The following is a 26,060-nucleotide window of genomic DNA, read 5'->3' on the forward strand; positions in this document are numbered from 1 at the left end:
TAAACTGTACAGTACAATTTGTTTTTGTTTTGAACCTCCTTCTTCAATTATCATAATTGCATTCCTACATTCTTATAATCAATTCTATTTGAAAGTGAGCTGCACCTCTTTCCTTAATTATCACTCACTTCATTATTACTCATTATGACTCACACACTCACAACCCCCCATTACAGTACACAGTTTACTCACATTATGACACACACACACACACACACATTAAGTACCGTTAATATTATATCTGTTATATATATGTTATATATATATATCTGTTATACTGTATACAGGAATACCCCGGTTTAAGGACACTCGCGAGTAAGTACATATCACCCAATAGGCAAACGGCAGCTCACGCATGCGCCTGTCAGCACGTCCTGAACAGCTATACCGGCTCCCTCCCTGTACCAAAGCTGTGCGCAAGCGGGGAGACTATAGAGCCTGTTACAAAAGCGTTATTTACATCAGTTTTGCACGTATCTGATGATTGCAGTACAGTACATGCATCGATAAGTGGGGAAAAGGTAGTGCTTCACTTTAAGTACATTTTCGCTTTACATACATGCTCCGGTCCCATTGCGTACGTTAATGTGGGGTATGTCTGCATATATATATATATATATATATATATATAAAAATAGAAGAAAAAGAAGCGCCAAATCCTAGTGCATTACTGTGCAAAATCGATATATTTAATTCCCAATGGACATATTTGTTTGGACTCTATAGGACAAAGGAAGGTTCACAGCACTATGTATTTTATTTTTATTTTTGAGTTGTTTGCTTATTAGACATTGATTTATATGCATTTTTGGTATATATCGATTTTTTAATATTATATTTTATTAATTACATATTTTTATTAATTTATATTGATTTAATATTTAGTTATACCATCAATTTCTGGCATTTCACACAATAGCGCAGTCCTCTATTGTATGTATATATATACATAGTCCTCTATTGTATGTATATATATATATATATATATATATATATATATATATTGTTATTATTGTAATTACATATCTATTATTATTGTAATCGCTGTATATTTATATAACTCTATTCTATATCTATCTATTATTATTGTTATCGCTGTATATATATATATATATATATATATATATATATATATATATATCTATTCTATATCTATCTATTATTATTGTTATCACTGTATATTTATATAACTCTATTCTATATCTATCTATTTTTATTGTTATCGCTGTATATTTATATAACTATTATATTACAGTATTATATATATTTAGCCATACTGTAGGCCTGAGCATAAATTATGTACTGTACTTGTGGCCTACTGTAACGTATTGTTGTTTCCTGTAGGGAGACAACTCTTCTGGTTGACCAAATAAGTGAAGAGAATGATGAGAAGAGTGCCTTAAGGGTCAAAGACACTCTGCATAAAAATCACAATCTAACCGTATCAGAGACCAGCATCAAGAAGATGAGAGGCAGAATTGGATGGAAATATGGACGTGCGAGGTTAGTACTTGACAGTACAGGAGGTTAAAGTGTGGTTTAAGAAACTGTACTGTACCTATAAAATTATTCCTTGTCATTATAGAGCGTACCCTATGATAAGGGACGTCAACAAGATCAAGAGAGTGGTCCAGGCACAAGCATGGCTTGACAGTGGCGAAACTTTTCAGGATTGCATCTTTACTGTCTCAAAGTGTGGATCCAAGAGCACATTAGGAATATCAAACAGGGGTATGAAAAACATAGTTTATCCCGGCATTTCTTAATGCATCATAATAAAGATCATCTACTATCAGATTCCAGGGCATTAAAACTGTTCCTATAGGAAGGAGAGGAGGAGATAGAATTAAAAGTCTCTCTGTACCAGAAACCTTCTGGAAATACCAGTTAGAGTCTCATTTCCCAAAGGGTTTAAACGAAGATGTAGATATATGGTCCCTGTGCTAATAAGACAGCTAGCTTTACGGTTTAGAACTGTCATTAATTCTGTGTTTCTATTTTTCAATATCTTCGCTGAGTTCATTCAATGCCATTTGTTTTCATTTTAATTTTTAGTATGTTTTAGATATTTTTAGTATTTGTAATACTGTAAAGTCAATCATTACAGCAATGGATTAGTTGCTTGTATGTGCAGCTGTGTATTAATTTACTCGGCGCTTCGTGATTGGCTAGTTTGTGTTTGGTATTTTAAAGATCCAGGAGTCACGCCACCCTCGGCATGCTCCCCACTCACCTGCAGCTCCGCCAGGTCCCCCCGCGGCTTGCAGGCAGCCTCCCTCCAGAACGCCGATCGCAGCTCCACGTGGGCGCGCGCACGCCAAGGCTCTTCTTCTAGTGTTGGGCCGGCGGGTATGCCCGGTCACGTGCCTGCAAGCGCAGCTACATGGAGGCGCGGCCAAACGGAGGCGCACCAACCCCTTAAAGGCACAGCACCTCAAACTATTGCTGCAATCAAATACAGCCTTACTACTGGGCTTTATTGCTCCTCCCCTGGGACTCATGCTGGACCTATCCCTGCCATAGCCTGGCCCTTCCACACACCCCCACCTTGCTGCGCTGCCATTGGACCCTCTCTCCTATATATACCCTACAGTTTCACTGACTCGTTGGCTGAGCATAGAACCAGTTGTTCTCATCACTCTCTGCCTCCCTAGTCCTGTCTTGTCCTGTCTTGTTTTGCAGTCTTCTGTACCGAACCGGCTTCCCCTACGACTATCCGCACCTCTGGCATCCCGAACTTGGCATACGGCAATACGTCTCTCTGCACCTCTGGCATCCCGAACTTGGCATACGGCAATATGTCTCTCCGCACCTCTGGTACCCCGAACCCGGCAAACGGTAAATGATTACGTCCCTATCTCTAACCCAGGACTTGGCAAACAGCACCCTCTACCATCCGTACCTCTCCTGCCCCGACTCGAACTCCCAGACCACTCTACTCTCAAGACGTGCCCTCGTGGCTGTGGGTGGCATTATATCCTATCCCACCTCAGCACCGCGGTCCCGCCTCGTTTGTGGTGAGCTCATCCTGACAGGTATCTAGCCAATCACAGGAGATTGAGTCGTATTTACTCTGAACATTAGTTCACTATTTTAATTCCCTGATGAAGTAGTCAATATTGCTATGAAACGCTTTGGAAGCTACCACTCAACAACCTAACTTTATTCCATTGTGGTTATTGTATTTATCTTGCGAATACATATCGATTTGAGTACCTCTCCCTCACCGACGCCAGCACTGTGACGTCATCATCATCCGACGGCTCGCATCAAGGTGTTGCGAGTCAGACGACAGACACTGATCCATGAGGTTGAGACTGCTACTCCTTGGTTCTATCTAGTACTGGATATTTTCATTTGGATTCTGGGGACTGTCTATTAGACAATTTGAGCGTCATATCGGCTGAACGGCGGCTGTTAACCTACTCTGGTCATAGACTTATGATGTGGGAAACACATTTGATGATTTCATTCCTATGCGGTCCTAATCCAGTTCACAACAAGTTGTAACAGCTACATGTTAGCATTCTGTGCCTGTTTACTTTTGTTATGATGTACGCAGAACCTTGAAACCTTTTAATAATAAATATTGTTTTTTACATTTTTCACGATGAGCGTTGTGCGCTGTGTTTTGTTTTGTTGTTAACACTGTCACGGTAGACCAGGTCTTATCTACACATAACTGAGGAAGAAAAGCCTCTCTGTGGAGGGAGTATATCAGCGGGCACTGCAAGCAAAAAAGAGACCGTCAGAGTATTTTAAATCAAAAAGAAATGTTCTGGATTTTTTCAATGGATAGTTTAATCCCCAACGGCATGAATGTTGATTCGGAGATAAAACACTTTTTGTAACAACCCTTAAAATATGTTCTCTACACATCCTTTGTGATACTATTTTACCACGGTTGACCCCTGTTGTTCTCTTGGTTACAATTTATGTTTAAATATTTTTGTTTAAATGTTGCTGAATAGATGGAGACTTTTCTCTGTATACTTACTTCTAATTATATTGGATACATAACTCTTCAAGCCATAGAATATATCAATTAGATTAATTCAGTTTTATTAACTTGTTTTATCAACTTGTTTCATCAATCTGAGATACATTTGAGTATTCTCAGTTTCCCTAGAGCCTGAGTTGTGTATTATTAGTTGTTATTTTAGTATTATTATGTGTAAGGATTATATTACACAAAAATAACAACTATACTAGGTCCGTGACCCTCTGAGACACCAATAAGTATCTTCCAATACAACAATACTAAAAACTAACTCTTAGGGGGTCATGCACTAAGCAGTGATAAGTGGGTTTTCTGTGTGCTATGCACAAAGCAGTGATAAGAGCTTTTAAGTTAGATACATGCCTTTATAGCGTGATACTGCCTGCTGTGAGATTTACAAAGCAGTGATAACAGTGCAATATCATGCTATAATGGCTTTTTTACCCACGTAAAAGCACTTATCACTGCTTTGTGAATCTCATAGCAGACAGTATCACGCTATAAAGGCATGTATCTCACTTAAAAGACTTATCACTGCTTTGTGAATCTCACAGCAGCAATATCACGCTATAATGGCTTTTTATCTCACTTAAAAGCACTTATCACTGCTTAGTGCATGACCCCCTTAATCCGCACTACAGCATGAGACACATTTGTGTTGTAGATCAAAAGATTGGGGGTTATGCACTAAGCAATAATAAGTCTTTTAAGTGAGATAAATGCCTTTATAGCGTGATACTGTCTGCTGTGAGATTCACAAAGCAGCGATAAGTGCTTTTAAGTGGGAAAAAAAGCCATTAAAGCGTGATACTGCACTGTTATCACTGCTTTGTGAATCTCACAACAGGCAGTATCACGCTATAAAGGCATGTATCTCACTTAAAAGCACTTACCACTGCTTTGTGCATAGCACCCAGAAAACCCACTTATCACTGCTTAGTGCATCACCCCCATTGAATGTATTGCCTTGACACATTGATGGGCCAATTACCTATATCTACCTACTATTAACTAATGATAACTGCTTTATTCATTGTCATTGTTATAGCTCTGTTGAGATGTACAATATATAGAAAGGTTGTACATATATATATATATATATATATATATATATATATATATATATATATATATATATATATCTTAGATGAATTACAATCCTTCAGCTCACATATCCCATAGATTAGAATTCCAGCATATGTTCTCATATATATATATATATATTAACTTATATATATATCTTTTTATTTTTATTTTTCATTTATATATACATATTTTCATTTTGTCATATATACTGTATATATATATATATATATATATATATATATACAGTGTTCGACAAACCTATACATTTGCACGCCCCGGGCGAGTGGATTTAACATCGGGACGAGCTCCTATTGGCCCAAGCAGCACACGTGTGGTACTAGGTGGCGAGTAGATTTTTTTGTTCGGCAAGTAGATTTTTTGGTGATTTGTCGACCACTGTGTATATATATATATATATATATATATATATATATATATATATATATATAGCAACTGTAAATATTACTGTATGTTCATTTGCATGTCTTAGACAGGTCTGCAACCCTGTCTTTCCCCATTGTCACCCAGCATACAGCACTTCCACTGCAGCAAGGGATTCTGGGAAATGACATGCAAATGAGCACTCAGTGCCACCTTTTGTCTCAAGCTCGTATTACACAAGCCAATCCTCAAGCCAATGCATGCTGTTTTAAACACAGCTTTTAAACAGAGGCTGGGATGAGATGCAAAGCCATTAGACCTACTCACATACATGTTTCAACCTTGATGGGTATCATCAGTGTGAGGCTGGTCTTAATGGCTAGCAGGTTTGAGACTAGACTAGGTAATCACCACTGTCATTGGCTTGAGGATTGGCTTGTGTAATACGAGCTTGAGACAAAAGGTGGCACTGAGTGCTCATTTGCATGTCATTTCCCAGAATCCCTTGCTGCAGTGGAAGTGCTGTATGCTGGGTGACAATGGGGAAAGACAGGGTTGCAGACCTGTCTAAGACATGCAAATGAACATACAGTAATATTTACAGTTGCTTTATGCTTTACTGTGGAGGGTTTTTGTCACTTTTTTTTACCATATATATTTATATATATATATATATATATATATATATATATATATATATTGTGATGTCCCCACCACGTTGCAGTCTCTTTTATCCAGATCAAAGGCAGGGAAACGTAGTGTTGATGCACAGGAGGGTTTATTTGCCAGGTACAAAGCAGGAACAGGGTTAACTTATAAGATAAAACAGAAACAAAAAGCCTAACTCCTTTTCAGAGTTCTGACTAATACAGCTTAGTCCCTAACTACCAGTGGGGAAAACTAAGTTCTTTCCCCACTTTAGACACTGTACCTGCAGCTTCCCTTTGCAGTATCTCACAGGGCTGTCTGTGTGTGTGCCTTCAGACCAGCACAGCAGCAGCTCAGGAAGCTGTCTGTGCTGCCTTTTAACCTTGAAGCTCATTAATTAGGGCTCAGGTGAGAGTGAAGGGAACACACCCTGGAAGGTGCTGGGTCGTATGTACCTCCCCTCAAACACTTTTTGCTTCAATATATCACATATCCCCCCCATTGCTCAATCGTTATCAGGTGAGCACTTGAAAATAGGGAGGTGTATACTCGGGACAATGCATCAGCATTTCCATGTTTGGAGCCTGGCCTGTGTTCAACTGTGAACTGGAACCCCTTGAGACTCAAAAACCAGCGAGTTACCCGAGCATTATTTTCCTTATTTTGTTGCATGTACTTTAAAGTTCATGGTCGGTTATTAGGGTAAATTTTCTCCCTAATAAATAATATTTTAGAGTCTCTAACTTCACCATGACTGAACTCTTCCCTTTCGTTAGGTCGGAGAGAGGGGTTGAGAGGGTGGCAAAGTCTGGTATAAAGCAACGGTAGTAACCGGCCAGGCCGAGGAAGGCTTTAACCTGTTTCTTAGTTACTGGTCTCGGCCATTCCCTAATTGTCTTCAGCTTTGCCACCTGTGGTTTCACAAGCCCTCTACCAACCATATACCCTAAGTACTTGGTCTCTTCTAAACCGATGGCACACTTAGCAGGGTTTGCCATCAGACTCGCTTCCTCCAGGGAGTTTAGAATTGCCTGTACCTTTTCCAGGTGAGAGTCCCAGTCATTACTGTGAATGATCACATCATCCAGGTAGATCGCGGCATAGTCTGTATGGGACTTCAAAACCCGGTCCATCAATCTCTGAAAGGTTGCTGGAGCCCCATGTAGACCGAAGGGTAGAACCTTATTTTGATATAGCCCGCCTGGTGTGGAAAATGCCATTTTTTCTTTAGCAGCCTGTGTTAGAGGTACCTGCCAATAACCCTTAATCAGATCAAGGGTAGTTAAGTATCGGGCATCACCTACCCTGTCTATCAGTTCGTCTACCCGTGGCATAGGGTATGTATCAAATTTGGAGAATGCATTTAGTTTCCTAAAATCATTACAGAACCTGATCGAGCCATCCGGTTTCGGAACCAACACAATAGGGCTCGACCAGTTACTGAATGACTCCTCGATTACGTCGAGGTCCAACATTTTCTGCACCTCCTCTTTAACGGCCTGTCGCCTAGCCTCAGGTTGTCTATAGGGCTTAAGATGTATGACCTTCCCAGGTTCTGTATGGATGTTATGCTCAATAACCGAGGTTCTCCCTTGTACAGGGGAGAAAACTCGGGCATTGCGCACAAGAAACTCCTTTGCCTCCGGTTTCTGAGGGCCAGACAAGGTGTCAGCAACTTTCAATTCAGGAACAGAATGGTACCGTCTGAACTACAGTAACCAACGCTTCCCTCTCTTTCCAGGGCTTGAGGAGATTCACATGATACAACTGTTCTGGCTTCCTCCTCCCGGGCTGACTAACTCTATAATTGACCTCTCCTACTCTTTCTAGGACTTCGTAGGGTCCCCGCCAGGTGGCCAAAAATTTACATTCTACTGTAGGTACTAGCACTAACACCTTATCTCCCGGCCAAACACCCTAAGTCTGGCATTCCTGTTATAAGAGTTCTGCTGTGAACTCTGGGCTTGCTGCATGTGTTGTCGCACAATTGGCAACACTGCTGCAATGCGATCCTGCATCTGGGAAATATGCTCGATTATGCTACGGTGGGGTGTTGATTCTGTTTCCCCGTTTCTTTGAGCATATCAAGTATACCTCGTGGGTGTCTCCCATACAACAACTCAAAAGGGGAGTAACATGTAGATGCCTGAGGGACTTCTCTTACGGCAAACAATAAATACGGCAAGAGAAAATCCCAGTTTTTACCATCTCGGTCTACGGCCTTCCATAACATATGTTTAAGAGTCTTGTTAAACCGCTCCACTAGGCCGTCGGTTTGCGGGTGATAGACCAAGGTGTGTAAATGTTTGATATTCAACAACCTGCATAGCTCTTTCGTAACCCGGGACATAAAAGGGGTTCTTTGGTCTGTTAATACTTCCTTGGGGATCCCGACCCGAGTAAACAACAACATTAATTCTTTGGCTATGCCTTTAGCAGATGTATTCCGGAGGGGAACCGCTTCCGGATATCTTGTGGCATAGTCTACAATGACCAGAATGTGTTGATGGCCTCATGCTGACTTTGGTAATGGGCCTACCAGATCCATTCCTATACGTTCAAAAGGAACTTCAATAATGGGCAAGGATACTAACGGACTACGGAACGATTTTACTAGTGAGGTCATTTGACACTCTGGACATGTCTCCCAATAACGTTCTAAGTCTTTGTGTAGACCCGGCCAGTAAAATCGCGCCTTTATTCTATCAGTGGTTTTCTTTACCCCTAGGTGTCCTCCCAGGACATGGCTATGGGCCAGGTCCATTACCTGACTTCTAAAGGGCTTTGGCACCAGTAACTGCTCTAACCTATCAGGGTCATCTCTTTCTACCCTATATACCAAGTCATTGTTGTAGATAAAAAGGGTTTGGGACAAGTCCCAATAAACAGTGCTCAATCCAAGTTGGACTCTATTTCACTTGATGAATTGAATTGTCCACATATCATGGTGTAGAGGAAGCATATGAAGCCAGAATAATGGAGTATTGGACCCAGTGTTTAAAGTGCAGCAGTGATTTTATAGGATATAATAATCCATAGGCAAGAGTTAATAAAGGGTTAATATACCAATAATGTTGTGTACTCTGCTGAACTAAACACTTTAGCTGCAACACTGTTACTGATCAACAAGTCTCCACATGGAGGAGACAAACCATACTCACGATTGGCAGCTTCCTATGGTGCGTGCATCACGCTCAGAGTTGCTGTAGAAGGGAAATCCTGGGATTACAGCGGTGCACAGCCAAAACAGGAGGAGGGGACCAGCAAGGTGTGGGTTAAAAAGTTATTTATTGATACATGATATCGGGGTGAACAAACTCTGTCCTTTATCAAAGAGCTGATTTGTGTCTATCCCCCATTACAGTTTTATAGAACAAGCCCCGCCTGCCCGCGTCACCACGCTGCGTGGTATTGGCACGAAAACCGCCGAGCTACAATCTGATTGGTCAAGGTCAGCAACCAATGGGAAAGCTCCATGTGAGTAGTGTATTGCAGAGCGAGGATGACGCACTGCTCTCGCTGGCGCGGCACCTTCTCCGTCATGATGCATAGCAACGCTGCATAGTTACCATTACTCAATCCTAACAACAATAAAGAGCCTCCCCTTGAGGTGCATGAAACCATGTGTGAGCGGATGATCGGGCAGGAACGGAGAATGAACTGTGGGGTAGGGGGTGGGGGGGAGGGGAAAGGACCAACAATAAGACTGTAAAGGAGGAAATATACAGTAACATTAACATTAGCATAGCAATAGTTACTAGGCTACATACATAAAGACATTGACAAAAAGATATTAAAAACAATATATCATCAAATAGCAAATCTAAAAACTGAAATGGAGGCAATATATAAATTTCAAAGAATAATGTTGGACTGGGTTTTATTTTATTTTATTTTGAGTGACTGTAAATAAAGGGTATTTTTGAAATCAATTATTCAGTCTATGTGTATTTGTTGGATAAACTTGATTTATATTATTTTGTTTGTACTCTAATGGAAATGACACATATTTGTCCCTGATATAACACAATGTATTATATTGTATGAGTATCCTTATATTGCCCCCATATATGGTAAATCCTTTCTCAAAAAACTTTAATCAAATGAGAGGACAAAAATGTGGATTAATAACACCAATTGCTTATTGGGAATATACCTATATCATCATGGATTTTGGGTGCAATGAACAGTGGTATATGTAAAAATAGTTTTGTAACACATTAATTTGAACTTATATGTCCATAGGGACACAGATGTTTGATTTTAGTGGTTATATAGAGCAAAAGTATCCACTAAGTCTAGGAAACCTTGATTAATGTTTGTACATTTATTTAAGGAAGTGTTTTAGCTCCCAGTCCTGGTTCATGTCCCTGGGTGCCATCGTCCCAAGGGCATAAATTCAGAACATCTCCCTACAGTTTAATGATGCCTCCCTGTGCCCTCCCCTGGGATGTATGGGGATGTTTTCAATAGCGCTGTATGTAATTGTTTTTATTGATCCCTCAGGACATATATTGAAATGGCGCGCCACGGGAAAGCGATCATCACGGTTCCTAATGCTGCGAATATGCTCATTAATTCTAATTTTAAGTGCTCTTGTTGTCCTGCCTATATAACCACTCCCACATGCACATTTTAACAAGTAAATGACATAATTTGTGTTACATGTCATAAATGACTCGATACGGTATATGTGACCTGTATGTACATCTTTAAGAGATTTGATTGGTTCAGCATATCTGCAGAGTTTACATAGTCCACATTTATGGAATCCCCTTGGTAGTTGTTTTTTGCTAGTTTTCTTAGACCCATACATACTTGGAGAAACATAGTTTCCAATGGTCTTCGCCTTTCTGAAGACCATTCTCGGATTGTATCTACAGTAGTGTATTGATCTAAGTCTGTATCTAACTTTAAGATTCCCCAATGTTTTTGCAGTATGAATCTGATTTGTTCAGATTGCTTAGAAAACGTGGTTATGAACAGCGGACACTGGTCTGTTGCATTTATGTTCATCATTTTTGTAGCTGTTTTTTTGGGAATCCTCTTTTTTAGAAGGTGTTCCCGGTCCATTTCTAAGGCATGATTAAATGCAGTTTCTATGTCTCTCCTTCCATAACCACGTTCCAAAAACCTGTTTTTAAGATCTTCTGCTTGTTCCATAAAGGACTCTTGTGTGGAACATAATCTCCTTAACCTCAGGAATTGTCCTTTCGGTATGCCCTTGATTAGTGATCTAGGATGGGCGCTGTTTGATCTGAGCAGAGAGTTTTTGGAGTTTGCTTTTCTGTAGATATTGGTCTGTATTTGTTGACCAACATCTATGTATAAATGTAGATCAAGGTAATCAATCTGTGTATCGTGGTACAGGTGTGTAAACTTCAGATTGTACGTGTTTGCCTCAAGATATTCAAAAAAACTGTGCAGTGTATCGGTGTCCCCATTCCAGATAAATAATAAGTCATCAATAAAACGACGATAAAAAATAATATTTTCTCTAAAGGGGTTGGTGTCACCGAAAATGTGAGTGGTCTCCCAAAATCCCATAAATAGGTTTGCATATGAAGGTGCGAATGATGTGCCCATAGCTGTGCCTTATGACTGTAAATAAAATTGAGTGTCAAACATAAAGTAATTGTGCTGTAATAGAAAAATAACCGAATCCAATAGAAATGTGCTTTGTGCCAAATTTAAGTTGGAGTGATTTAGAAAGTGACTAATTGCTCTCGTGCCCAGGGTGTGATCAATTATAGAGTATAAAGAGGTTACATCGAGCGTAACCCACATGTAACCATTTAACCATTTGATTTTCTGAATATCCTTAAGCAAATCCGCCGAATCTCTCAAATAGGCAAGTAATGTTTTGACTAATGTTTGTAAAAAGTAATCAACGTACCTAGATAAACCATCTCCCAAAGATCCAATACTAGAAATAATAGGTCTGCCTGGAGGGCAGACTAAGGTTTTGTGGATCTTTGGGAGATGGTGAAAGATAGGCACGATGGGAAATGGATTGTACAGATAGGTTGATTCCCGATTATTTAGTACCCCCAACTCTCTGCCCAGATCAAAGAGGTCTCGGATCTCCGCCAGATATGACTGTGTAGGGTCTCTATCGAGCTTACAGTATGCCTGTGTGTTGGAAAGCTGTCTCATGGCTTCCATAAGATAAGCTTCCATATGCATAATCACCACTGCTCCCCCTTTATCCGCATTCTTAATAATGATATCCGACCTCTTTTTTAATGAACTCAGGTCTGATCTTTCTTCTTTGGGCAAATTGTCAAAAGAGGGAGCAGTGAAGGTATAGCCTTTGGCCAGAGTCTGTAGGTCCTTCTCCACTAGTCTCTCAAAGGTTTGTAAATGGGGACCTCTGGAGAAGGATGGACAGAAGATGGATTTACTTCTAAAATCTGTGTGTTTGGTGCCACTCAAGAATGTGAATTGTTCTTCATTGTCTAAGGAATCTGAAATCCTATCTTCCATGTCTAGGTCTAACATATCCTGGAGCACTCCATACTCTTTGAAAGACAATCTATCGTCCCGAAACTCGTCAGTTGCCTGAGAGGGGTCTACAAGGCCCCTGTCAACCAACGGAGGAGGGTCAGGGCCAGAGATGTCCTTGGATGCAAAACATTTTTTCAATGATAGTTTTCGAACATATTTCTGTAAATCAATAACCGTGTTGAATAAGTTAAAGTCATTCATAAGGGCAAAGTTAAGACCCTTGCTCAACAGGGCTATTTCGCCTTCTGGAATAGTGACCCCTGAAATATTAATGACATTTTGATTTTCCATTAAAAGTCGGCTTTCTTTTTCTTTTGTGCCCCGTCTTTTGTTCGAGCGCCTTGTCCTTTTAATGAGTTTTTTGTCACTTTTTGGCTTCTGAGGTCATATGAGGTAGACGCTTCATCTGGGTGTCTAGTATTCCGGGTTTCATAGTCCGTGTTGTCCCGGTATCTATCTGTGTCTTCATCGGTGGAAAAGGATACCGTTTGCTGGCGACTTTCCCCATCAGAAATGTCCGAAATACTCGATGTTTCTGGCGACTTTTTTAGGATTGATTTCTTTGGTGTTGACCTCCTGGATCTATCCCTTTTATTCTGAGATCCCTTCTGTCCGAATTCCTGACGAGCAGCACCTCTCGCTTGTGGCGGTCTCTGCCAGACGTATACCTGGTGACGTTCGTAATCCATACGATCTCTTTCAAACTTTTGTTGTTTTTTCATCATAATATCTCCCTCAATTTTTTCCACGTTTTTTGACAATCTTTTATCCATCATTTGGAAATCTTCCATATTCTTAAATGTGTTGAGTTTCTGTTGTAGATCTTTAATATTCTTTTTTACAATAATTCTCTCTTGAACTTTTGTTTTAATAATTAGATCCATTAACTTCATGGAGCACTCATCTAATGTATTAGTCCATTCTTGTTCAAAATCTTTCGATGGAAAGCCAAAAGATGGCGTCTTCTTAACACGAAGACCTCTGGGGATCCTCTTGGTGAGGACATAGTTGTCTAGTGTAGTGATATCCCACCAGAGTCTGATATTTGTTAAAAGGATCTTTTCTAGTTTTGTAAAGTATAGTTCAAGGTCAGCATTATCCTCAACCACATCCTGTGTCACATTGTCAAAGAGGTACGCAGCTCTGCGTTTTCTCCCCGAGTTGTCCGCACATTTTTGCACATATGTATTATTCATAGAGTCACCTGATTCACAGTCCTCTATGTCTTCCTCCATATTCAGAAAAAAACACCCGTATATCAATCTTAAAAATTGAAAAGCAGTATGGTCACACCGTCTAATAGACAAATGCTGGTCCCCCACAGTATATATTGATCATCAGCTTGACGTCTTCTTCAGATAAGCTACTGTGTATAGGTTGAACAGTAAAAAGGGTTTGGGACAAGTCCCAATAAACAGTGCTCAATCCAAGTTGGACTCTATTTCACTTGATGAATTGACCAGTAATTGGCACCAGTAACTGCTCTAACCTATCAGGGTCATCTCTTTCTACCCTATATACCAAGTCATTGTTGTAGATAAAGTAGGGTGGTGATGGCATAACCTCAGGGTTAACTGGTACCCCATTTATGCTCACTACTGTGGCTTTGTTGTTTAATAGCGTCAAATCGTCTAGTTGGGCAGAGGCAAACTTTACAGGAGCAACCTGTAAATCCTGAAAATCTAGTTCTGGAGTGTCCTCAACCTCAGGTCCTTAACCTGCCATAACCTCTAATACAGAACCAAGGTCTACTGGATCGGGAACCTCAGACCTCAAGGGCACATCCTGAACACAATCAGACTTCCTTTCCCACAGTTCCCAAAACCATGGGAAATCCAGACCCACTAGTATTGTATTGTATTGTATGTATTTATTTATATAGCGCCATTAGTGTACATAGCGCTTCACAGTAGTAATACATGTGGTAATCAAATAAATAACAGATAATATAAATAACAGATCATGGGAATAAGTGCTTTAGACATAAAAGTAACATTTCGGAAGAGGAGTCCCTGCCCCGAGGAGCTTACAGTCTAATTGGTAGGTAGGTAGAACGTACAGAGACAGTAGGAGGGAGTTCTGGTAAGTGCGTCTGCAGGGGGCCAATCTTTATGTCTCCTGTGTTCAGAATATCCACAGTGCTATTCATATGCTTCTTTAAGCAAGTGTGTCTTAAGGTGGGTCTTAAAGGTGGATAGAGAGGGTGCTAGTCGGGTACTGAGGGGAAGGGCATTCCAGAGGTGTGGGGCAGTCAGTGAAAAAGGTTTAAGGCGGGAGAGGGCTTTAGATACAAAGGGGGTAGAAAGAAGACATCCTTGAGAAGAACGCAAGAGTCTGGATGGTGCATAGCGAGAAATTAGGGATGAGATGTAAGGAGGGGCAGAAGAATGTAAAGCTTTAAAAGTGAGGAGAAGAATGGAGTGTGAGATGCAGGATTTGATCAGAAGCCAGGAGAGGGATTTCATGAGGGGAGATGCTGAGACAGATCTAGGAAAGAGTAGAGTGATTCTGGCAGCAGCATTTAGGATAGATTGTAGGGGAGACAGGTGAGAGGCAGGAAGGCCAGACAGCAGGAGGTTACAGTAATCAAGACGGGAGAGAATGAGGGCCTGAGTCAGAGTTTTAGCAGTTGAACAACAGAGGAAAGGGCGTATCTTAGTTATATTGCGGAGGAAAAAGCGACAAGTTTTAGAAATGTTTTGAATGTGAGGGGCGAATGTGAGAGAGGAGTCGAGTGTGACCCCTAGGCAGCGTGCCTGGGCTACTGGGTGAATGATTGTAGTTCCAACAGTAATGTGGAAGGAGGTAGTAGGGCCAGGTTTGGGAGGAAGTATGAGGAGCTCTGTTTTAGCCATGTTGAGTTTAAGGCGTCAGAGGGCCATCCAGGATGATATAGCAGAGAGACATTCAGAAACTTTGGTTTGTACAGCAGGTGTAAGGTCAGGTGTTGAAAAGTATATTTGTGTGTCGTCGGCATAGAGGTGATAATTAAACCCAAAAGATGTTATTAGGTCACCTAGAGAGAGTGTGTACAGAGAAAAGAGAAGAGGTCCCAGGACAGAGCCCTGGGGTACCCCCACAGAGAGATCAATAGAGGAGGAGGAGGTGTTAGCAGAAGAGACACTAAAAGTACGATGGGAGAGGTAGGATGAGATCCAGGATAGAGCTTTGTTCCGAATACCTAGAGTATGGAGAATGTGGAGAAGAAGAGGGTGGTCCACTGTGTCAAATGCTGTAGAGAGGTCGAGTAATATGAGCAGAGTGTAATGACCTCTGTCTTTGGCAGCATGGAGGTCGTCAGTTATATCAGATTATATCAGATTCGGCACTACCCCGACCTGATGATGTACTATGCCGATGGGATTTTCTATGTACACTCGTGCAGCCGGGTAAGTACGATCATCCCCATGGATACAGGTTACCTGTAAGGAGACCCCTGGTAGAAACCCAGACTGGACTAGATGTGCAGCGATCAACGTAACTGTACTACCAGTGTCAAGCATTGCACTTACAGGTATCCCATCTATTTTGACTTCACACATCCTATTCCTCTCTAAATGACCTTTCTCTATCACAGTCTGCTTAACAGCAGGAACCCCGCCTGAAAAATACCCACAGAAATGTCACATTGCATTCGGTCAAGGTTCATAGGGCAAATTGCTGCCACATGTCCAAGTTTATGACATTTGTAGCACTCAGTGTACTTCCCAAAACTGGGTCGGGGGTTTTCTCCAGTCTATTGGAAGAGTGGGGCTAGAGTCCCTTCTATGGGCCGTGGGATTTCCATCTCCTTTATGGGAGTCTATGAGTCCCTGTGGACCACTATGCCGAGGAACAGTCTTACCGGACCTCCTGATGTGCGGTTACCTGCGACCGGGAAACTCATCGGGACTTGTATTCCGGGCCATCTCCTCAGCAGCAAAGTTGCGTTCCACTAAAGCGAACAACTGCTCTGCGCTTTGGGGGTCATTCTGGCTGACCCACTTCTGAACGGTGCGAGGAAGACCCCTCAGGAACCGGTCTATGACGACCCTTTCGACGACGGCGGCGGCTGTACATTCGTCAGGCTGGAGCCATTTCCAAGCAGAGTGGATGAGGTCGTAGATTTTGGAGCGTGGAGCCTTTTCTGCATCGTAACGCCAGGAGTGGAACCGCTGGGCCCGAACTGCGACAATGACACCTAGCCGTGCCATAATCTCAGCCTTCAGGGTTTCATAGTTTTCCACCTGCTCTGGCTCCAAGTCATAATAGGCCTTCTGTGAGTCCCCCAACAGGAAAGGAGCAATTATTCCAGCCCACTGATCAACTGGCCACCCTTCGCGTACTGCGGTGCGCTCGAAAATTGACAGGTATGCCTCAACGTCATCGTCCATCGTTATCTTCTGAATAAGGTGCGATTTTACCTGGTGAGCGACCTGTGGGGCCACGCTATTCTGTGCGGTAATTTTCTCCCCCAAGACTCGGAGCTCTCGGTGTAGGCAAAGTTGAGCCTCGTGTTTTTCTTCTTTTAGTGTCTGATGTAGGGACAGCGCCATATGCTTTACTAACGCCGCAGTACTTTACGTTTGTGACTTTGCAATCTGTTGTAAGCTCTCACTATGGGATTTTGACATCTCCTGCAAACCCCGCAACAGAATAGCAGCATTTTCTGTTTGCTTGTACTGGAGCAAAAATAGAAACGCCTCTATTTTCCACTTTCACTGCCTTGTGGACTGCTCGCATAAAACTCCACCAATTGTGATGTCCCCACCACGTTGCAGTCTCTTTTATCCAGATCAAAGGCAGGGAAACGTAGTGTTGATGCACAGGAGGGTTTATTTGCCAGGTACAAAGCAGGAACAGGGTTAACTTATAAGATAAAACAGAAACAAAAGCCTAACTCCTTTTCAGAGATCTGACTAATACATATTAGTCCCTAACTACCAGTGGGGAAAACTAAGTTCTTTCCCCACTTTAGACACTGTACCTGCAGCTTCCCTTTGCAGTATCTCACAGGGCTGTCTGTGTGTGTGCCTTCAGACCAGCACAGCAGCAGCCCAGGAAGCTGTCTGTGCTGCCTTTTAACCTTGAAGCTCATTAATTAGGGCTCAGGTGAGAGTGAAGGGAACACACCCTGGGTCCTATGTACCTCCCCTCAAACACCTTTTGCTTTAATATATCACAATATATATATAAAAGGACTATGAACTAAACAATATTAAAATCAAGTAAATGCAAAGAGGATCAATACGAAAAACTAGAAAATGGTGGGAAAAGTATATATATATAATTTGTTCAATATATACTTTTTCCACCATTTTCTAGTTTTTCGTATAGATCCTCTTTGCATTTACAGTAGAGGCAACGTTTATTCTAACATTTGCCGTAAACTAGCCGGGTTACATTCTGGGTATATGCTGGGTATGTTCTGGGCTAGTTTGAGGCACGTTTAAGGCATTTCTGCATTGACTAACGACCCATAGGATTAACACAGCAGGGATCCCTGGCAGTCCAATTCAGTTTGAATGGGACTGCCAGGGACCCCCGCTGTTAATCTGATAGGCCATTAATCAATGCAGAAATGCTGGGGCTAGTTTAAGGAAAGTTTAAGGCATGTATTCAGAATGTACCTTGGTGTTTCCTGGGTTTTTTGGGGAATTGCCACTGGTTTTTGTTAGAATAAGAGTTGCCTCTACTGTACTTGATTTTAATATTGTTTAGTTCATAGTCCTTTTTCATACACTTTTTTAATCATATATAACTCCTCGGTTGTAGATATACATAATAATAAACAACAATCTTATGATTGACCCTTTTCCCCAAATAGTATATGTATATACAAATCTTTGTGTAAGTTTTTAATTCAATTATATGTTTTTCGTTTTTCGTTTTGACTTCACCCTATGAGGGTTGTCATTGCTCATGTGTATAAAAGTTTGAGACCCAATTTCCGGCGTGCACCTATCCCATGACTGTGTGAACCTCCCCTAATGTATTGGGGGGGAGGTTGTGCCGTACAGACAAGGGTATGACGTCATGTCCAGTTCGAGTCTCTTCTTAAGGTAATGTGTGTTGAGTAATAGTACTCTTTGTTGTTAGCACAGTCCAGCCTCAATACTTTTTTGCTTGCAGTGCCCGCTGATATACTCCCTCAACAGAGAGGCTTTTCGTAGGTTTACTTCAATAGCCTGGAGCACGCACACCCGGACTGAGCAACATTTTGGAGTAAGTGATCTCTTTATTTCTTTACCTCCCCAGGAGAAATAGCCACATATGCGGGGTTCAAATATAGAGGGGTCCGTTGTCGGTTGAGAGACCGCCTCTGGTCAACCCTCTCCCTACCGCTAGGCTACTCCCTCCATTAGGGGTTAAGTCAGGTTGCCTTTACGTAATACATACTTACCAATTTTTGACTCCTTGTTGTCCGGAGCTGTCTGCCTCAAGTACATGGACTTTATATTTCTGGATTATATACTCTGCAGCACACGTCAGTTTTGGGGGGGGTTCATCCTCCCTAATATTTTCTAACTGAGGAAGAAGTTCATAAGCGACTTGAAAAAATTAAAGTAAATAAGGCACCTGGCCCTGATGGCATACATCCAAGAGTTCTCAAGGAGTTAAGCTCAGTAATAGCCAAACCATTATATTTAATATTCAAGGACTCCATTTCCACAGGCTCTGTACCACAAGATTGGCTTAAAGCAGATGTGTTGCCTATATTTAAAAAGGGAGCTACAGTAGATCACAAGAGGGGAATTGCAGACCTGTAAGCCTGACTTCATTAGTGGGGAAACTACTTGAAGGTTTAATACGGGATAATATTCAGGAATACCTAATGGAAAACAAAATTATTAGTAATAGTCAGCATGGTTTTATGAAGGATAGATCATGCCAAACTAACCTTATTTGTTTATTTGAGGAGGTAAGTAGGAATTTAGACCAGGGTAATGCAGTTGATGTGGTCTACTTAGATTTTGAAAAGGCTTTTGATACGGTTTTGCACAAGAGGCTGGTGTACAAAATAAAGAAAATTGGACTCAGTAATAATATATGCACCTGGATTGAAAACTGGGGAAAGGACAGAAAACAGAGGGTTGTCATAAATGGAACTTTTTCAGGTTGGGCTAAAGTCGTGACTGGAGTACCTCAGGGATCGGTACTGGCACCCCTGCTTTTTAACTTGTTTATTAATGACATTGAGTTTGGCATCGAGAGCAAAGTCTCCATCTTTGCTGATGATACTAAATTGTGTAAGGTAATAGAATCAGAGCAGAATGTAATTTCTCTTCAGAAGGACTTGGAGAGACTGGAAACGTGGGCAGGTAAATGGCAGATGAGGTTTAATACAGATAAATGTAAGGTTATGCATTTGGGATGCAAGAATAAAAAGGCGAATTACACATTAAATGGGGATAAATTTGGGGAATCCTTGATGGAAAAGTATTTAGGAGTGCTTGTAGACAGCAAGCTTAGCAATAGTGCCCAAAGTCATGCAGTAGCTGCAAAGGCAAACACGATCTTATCTTGCATCAAACGGGCAATGGATGTAAGGGAAGTAAACATAATGATGCCCCTTTACAAAGCATTAGTAAGTCCTCACCTTGAATATGAAAAACAATTTTGGGCACTGTAGCGATGGAGAGGGGGGTGGGCCCAGTAATAAAGGGGTTACACCCACAGGGCCACCCCCACCATGGGAGGCGAGGGGTTAACCGTTATAATATTTAATAGTGTTTTTATTCTCCTGCCTCATTGCAAACTGTGTTTCCCCTGGTTATATGTATTTTTCCCCTTACAGTTTGTGCACCCAACACATGCACTGGGATCAGGTCGGGGGGGAAGGGGGAATTGCATTAACATGTTTATGGCCCTTTGTTCCCCTTCCCACCTTTTCTATCCCCTTTTGCAGCCCATCCCATAGGCCTACATTGGAGCTCCATGCAAGTCAATGGAGATTTCCGTGGTTTTGGCTTAATATGAGACAAGACCAGCAGGTGGCGCCCGAGAGGACAAGCGTAAGGCCGCCATTGAAATGCATCGAGTAATGTATTTCAATGGGGATCCTCGAGTCCGACCTCCAGGAACGAGCTGGCAGCCGGCCAAACCGCAAACCCAGAAAGCGGATACAATATCAATAAAGAAGCTTTGATCACTAAATTGGCATGGGAACTTGGTCACGGCCGAGTTCATCCATATTAAAATTTTATCTCTGGTCCTAGGGCAGCTAGCGGGTTAATTCTTTTTTTTCCCTAGATCAGGGGGACCCCTTACTCGACCCCAACAGGGTCTGACAGGCAATGGCTCCGGGAAAGGGTCACGCCAGCTATGAGGGTTGTCCCATTGACCGCAATGGCGGAGAAAAATCGCATGGCTTTAAAACACTAAGGGCCTCATGCAGTAAGCGCCGATAAGGCTTTTATCGGCATTTTCCCACCAAAATTGGATTTGAGATTCAGTAAGCGCCGATAAGTGGTCAAAATCGGAATTTTTTCTTCCCGATAAAAATTTATCGGCATGCGGCTGCCGATAACCCCCTTATCCGCACTTTTCGGCACTTTTTGAAATCGACTGTATTCTAGTAACCCCGATCAGCTTATCGGTGCTGATCAGCACTCAAAAATGGAGATTTCATCAGCAATTTGTCCCGCCAACTAAAGTTGGCAAGTTGGAGGGGAGAAGGATCGGCAAGGTAGCCGGGACGGCACATAGAAAAAAAGCTCATCTCTACATCAATGGAGTCAATGGAGCGGGGACTTATAACATTATATGAGTGTTTACGTTCTATTGCTCATAATACAAATGTGCTTGGCTTTACAGTGTCGATGTCAATCACTTCATCGTGTCAGCGCTTACGTTTATTATTGGCAGAACATTGTACTTTTCAAAGTTATGATGATTTGCGTGTCACATTAGTCTTAATGTTATGATGTGTCAAGGGAAACTCCTATAGTAAACTCTTAAAGGAACAGGTCACATAATATGAAACATGTTACTTAAGTGTGCGTCAATTTATTATATGATGTAACATCATGCTAAGTTATACACACATCTATAATAGTTACTCATTTTTACACGATTGAAACATAATCAATAGCAAGTATCCTGATGGCAATTAAATTATGCATATGCACATAACAATTAGTTCATGTGAACATGTGACAATAACATGCCAAATTAGACATGTTGCAATGTAATTTTCAACGTCAATATCATGGTTGTATCCTAATGAGATGACTGAGTGTTGCGTTCAGACGTGGTACATACATTACACATTCCATAAATACTTGCAAATAAATTGTTGTACAAAGCTTAACGTTACATCATTGTCAAATATCCTGATTGCCTGGTGAACACACATAAATAATCCGTTTAATTCGTACTGGATACCCGTTTGGAGTTAACTACTTGGATATGTTAATGTAACACCTTGCACTTCATCAAGTCACCTGACATCATCACATAGGTATTTAAAGGAGGGCAATTACCTGCGCATTGACAGCTACAGACCTGAAAATTATGCGTATGTTTATGAGACGGAGGAAGATTCTATTGGAGGAGAGGCTTGCTGATGGAGAGGATGTCACAGGACAAGGAAGGGACATAGACAGGGATATGGACAGGAACGCGGAGAGGAGAGGGAGAGGGAGAGGGCAAGGAGATGAGAGGAGAAGAGAGAGGAGAGAAGTTGTGCCTCATCCTCGTTTGTACAGGGAGAGAACCATGTTAGATGGGATGAGTGAGGAGGAGACTATAAGTCGCTATCGTTTGAGTTCAGCAGCAATCTTAGCTCTTTATGAAGAGATACGGGGAGATTTAGATTTTGTGACAGCCAGAGGTCGTGCAGTCCCTGGGCTTGTTAAAATGCTGTGCTCATTACATTATCTTGCTTCCGCGTCATTCCAGACAACTGTGGGCATAGTGGGCGGGGTCTCGCAATCTACATTCTCGCGGGCCTTTACCCAGTTTCTATGTGCACTGAATAGACGCACTAGGAATTATATTCATTTTCCTACAGAGCACACAGAGTGGCTGTAAGTGAGGAATGGCTTTTATACCATAGCCAGGATACCATGTGTGATGGGTGCAATAGATTGCACACATGTTGCTTTGATCCTGCCTAGTCAGAGTGAGCAGGCTTACCGCAACCGTAAGCACTATCATTCCCTGAATGTACAGGTGGTATGCGATGCCACGATGAAGATTGTGCAAGTGGTAGCCAAATTCCCTGGTTCCAGTCACGATTCCTCTATCCTGAGAAACTCATCAGTCTTCCATGCTTTCGAAGAAGGCTATTTTGGACCTGGTTGTCTGGTGGGTGAGTACATATTATGATGTGTTAACAAACAACTCTAGTTTTTCTATGAACTGTTGAATGTAATAATGTTAACACAAATTGTTTCATATTTTTGCACGATGGATTATAGGTGACTGTTGACCCCTGTGGCAAACCCTCAATGTGAAGCAGAGGAGAGGTACAATGTTGCCCACATATCTACACGATCCATCATAGAGAGGACATTTGGGCTTCTGAAGACACAATTCAGGTGTTTAGATAGAACTGGTGGGGCACTTCAATATAAGCCTGCTAAAGTGTCCGATATTATAATTGCATGTTGCATTTTGCACAATCTGGCACTCCGCAATAATTTAGAAACCGACATACGTCAGGGCTTGGAGGAGGAGCATCCTGTAAATTTACCAGCTGACACTGAGCAAACAGCCAGTGGTGTGGAGACACGTCAGAATGTCATAAGCACCTATTTTTCATGTAAGCAAATACATATATTTTCATAGTACTACATAGATGTATTAATTCATTGTAATGATAAATACATGTGTCCAAATACCATTCATTTAGGAAACAGATGAATATGGTTCTCACACCTTTCTCTTCTCTGCTGTGTGGACAATTGCAAGTGGCACCGGTATGTCATTCATCAACAGGTTGTATTATACTTCTTACCACTAAAAGGTGTTGTGTGTACGTGAGGAAATAATGTGTACTAAATCTATATTTTCTGTACATGCTCTTTTTCGTTATGCATACACAATTAACCTACTATGTCAATAGCCAATAGCTAGTGCAGTATGGTTACATATAATTTTTCTTTTGGAGTGTGACATGTGTGTCACAATGATGTGTAGACTATTATGTATTTAAGATCATATTTGATGTATTCTAGATTTTGTTTCATATCACATACAAAATTGGCACTTCTATGTGTTGCTTACCTTAATGAACATGTCATGACAATGATTTATATTCATTCATGTTTTCTTTTTCAAGGTATATCACTTCAATGACTGCTCATGGTATGTATTTCAATTCACATCTGTCATAAGATGTGCTAACCTCGATACAGGTATAGTTACAGGATATATAAACAGAACGTAATGAAAAAGATGTGACAATTGAAACATGTTGTTTCTGTATTGTGTCCGTGCGTTTATCTACACTTGGTGGTTATTGTGCATTGTGTTTTCAAATCATTACGTACATTACATAACATGTCATTTTGGCAACGTTATAACATCCATTCATGCACATTAGCGCTGTTAACACTCAATGCATGTTTGTATGAAAAGACCCAAATGTGTTAAATATCATTAACATTGCAATGTATGTTATTAGTTCTTCTCTCACTTCATCTTCATGTTGCTTACTACATTGTCACATGTGTATGTATAAGTCAAAGATGTGTGTTGATTTGACGTTCATCTAACATTTGTCAAAATGTTAACACCATCCCAAAGTATAGTTCTTTGTATTCTCAACTTTTCATAAATCATTCAACACAATGACAATGTAGTAAATAAAAGTTTTATTTCATTCACGTTAGTTATTCATAATGATCATGATCCTTTATAACTGCTGTCAACATATGAACATAAATGAAGTGGACATTTGCATACACACACATTTCAGCAACATAGTGTGTGTGTGTTGTAGTTTTTGATTGATGCATGTATTTCTACCAGAGATAATATAAACCAACATAACAATGTTGCTTTTATAATCGGCCTCACTTAGCTATGTATGTGTTGAACGTTTACTAATAACACTAAACTATAGTTACTCGTGTGAATTAAATGTACACACAATTGTTCATGGTTTAATGATCTGTACCTAACATTCATTAGCTCATGCATGTTAGGTTACCACTACAACTTTGGTGATAATATAACATTCACATGACTAAACAGTTTCTATCACCTCCCTATTGTTATTGTGTACGTTCAGATATAATGTCTACGAGTTGTTATGTAGCATTTACATTCTTTGACAAGTCACACGTGAGATTATAATATATACAGTAGTAGATTAATGTGTTTGCTGAGTGATAATGTTGGTTGCATATATCACATGGCAATACATATAATGTTAGTAGAAAAGAACAAAATATCAATATAAGTTCTAACTTTAGTGCTTAGTAACATCATTATGATAATTAAATGCATAGTAAATATTTGCACAATAGGATAACATTATGTAGTGATTGTTAATCTGCGCACCAATCATTGAAAGCATTGTTACATATTTATTATAATAGTTGTTCGCTAGTCATCACAATCATCTAATATAACGATTGGCCCATCTGAAATCATACATTGGTCCCATGTATTCATCCTCGACATCTGTGAAATACAGCAAACACATGATGTTCAAAGATGGCACATTTATCTATGTCTCAGCATGACAACGCTTAACACATCTCTATATGATTGTGGATATTCACGCATAAGTTACGTATATGTTTAAACTGCAAGGATAAAACTACAGATACAGAACTGTCTCATTTTTCAAATGGCGTTGCTGGCATTACTACTGATATGTTTGTTCCGGTGCCTGAATATATAATAATGTGCGCGCACAACTTGTGGTGCGCGCGCACGTCACGAATGTGTGGACTAAGTTTTAGCGCATGCGTAAAATGATGTGTACACAGTGCGTTCAATACATGTCCCTTCATGGTGCTGCTAGCATTATGCATATCATGGCTGAAAGTTATGATATGGAAGTGAAACAAATTCACTTCAACACACGTACATATCTAAACTTTGTAAACAGACGTGTCCCCACGGCAAAAATGGACGATCAGCCAATGAGCGAACAAAATACGTGTGACGTCATGTTAAGGCACCGTGAAATGCACGCAAACACCCCTCCCACTGAATGAACATTGGCCTCCAGCGCTTTCGTTGTTTGTTGCTTGTCAGGTTTTTGGTAGTATGGACTGCAAGATAGAAATAGGCTAAAACGCTCCAATGCAGGTATATAAGAATTACATATGCCAGACCACTAAACAAGGTATAAGGAATGAGTAATGATATTAGAACTTAATATCCAATGGTATGGGTAATATCCTCCTGAAGACAGGTGGTAGATGGTACTCGCCCACCCACCATCAGTCTCATTGGTAGGTTCCCCTGAACAATATAATACTCACATTCCCTTGAA

The sequence above is a fragment of the Ascaphus truei genome, chromosome 1 (assembly GCF_040206685.1).
Source record: "Ascaphus truei isolate aAscTru1 chromosome 1, aAscTru1.hap1, whole genome shotgun sequence".
Taxonomy (NCBI): Eukaryota; Metazoa; Chordata; class Amphibia; order Anura; family Ascaphidae; genus Ascaphus; species Ascaphus truei.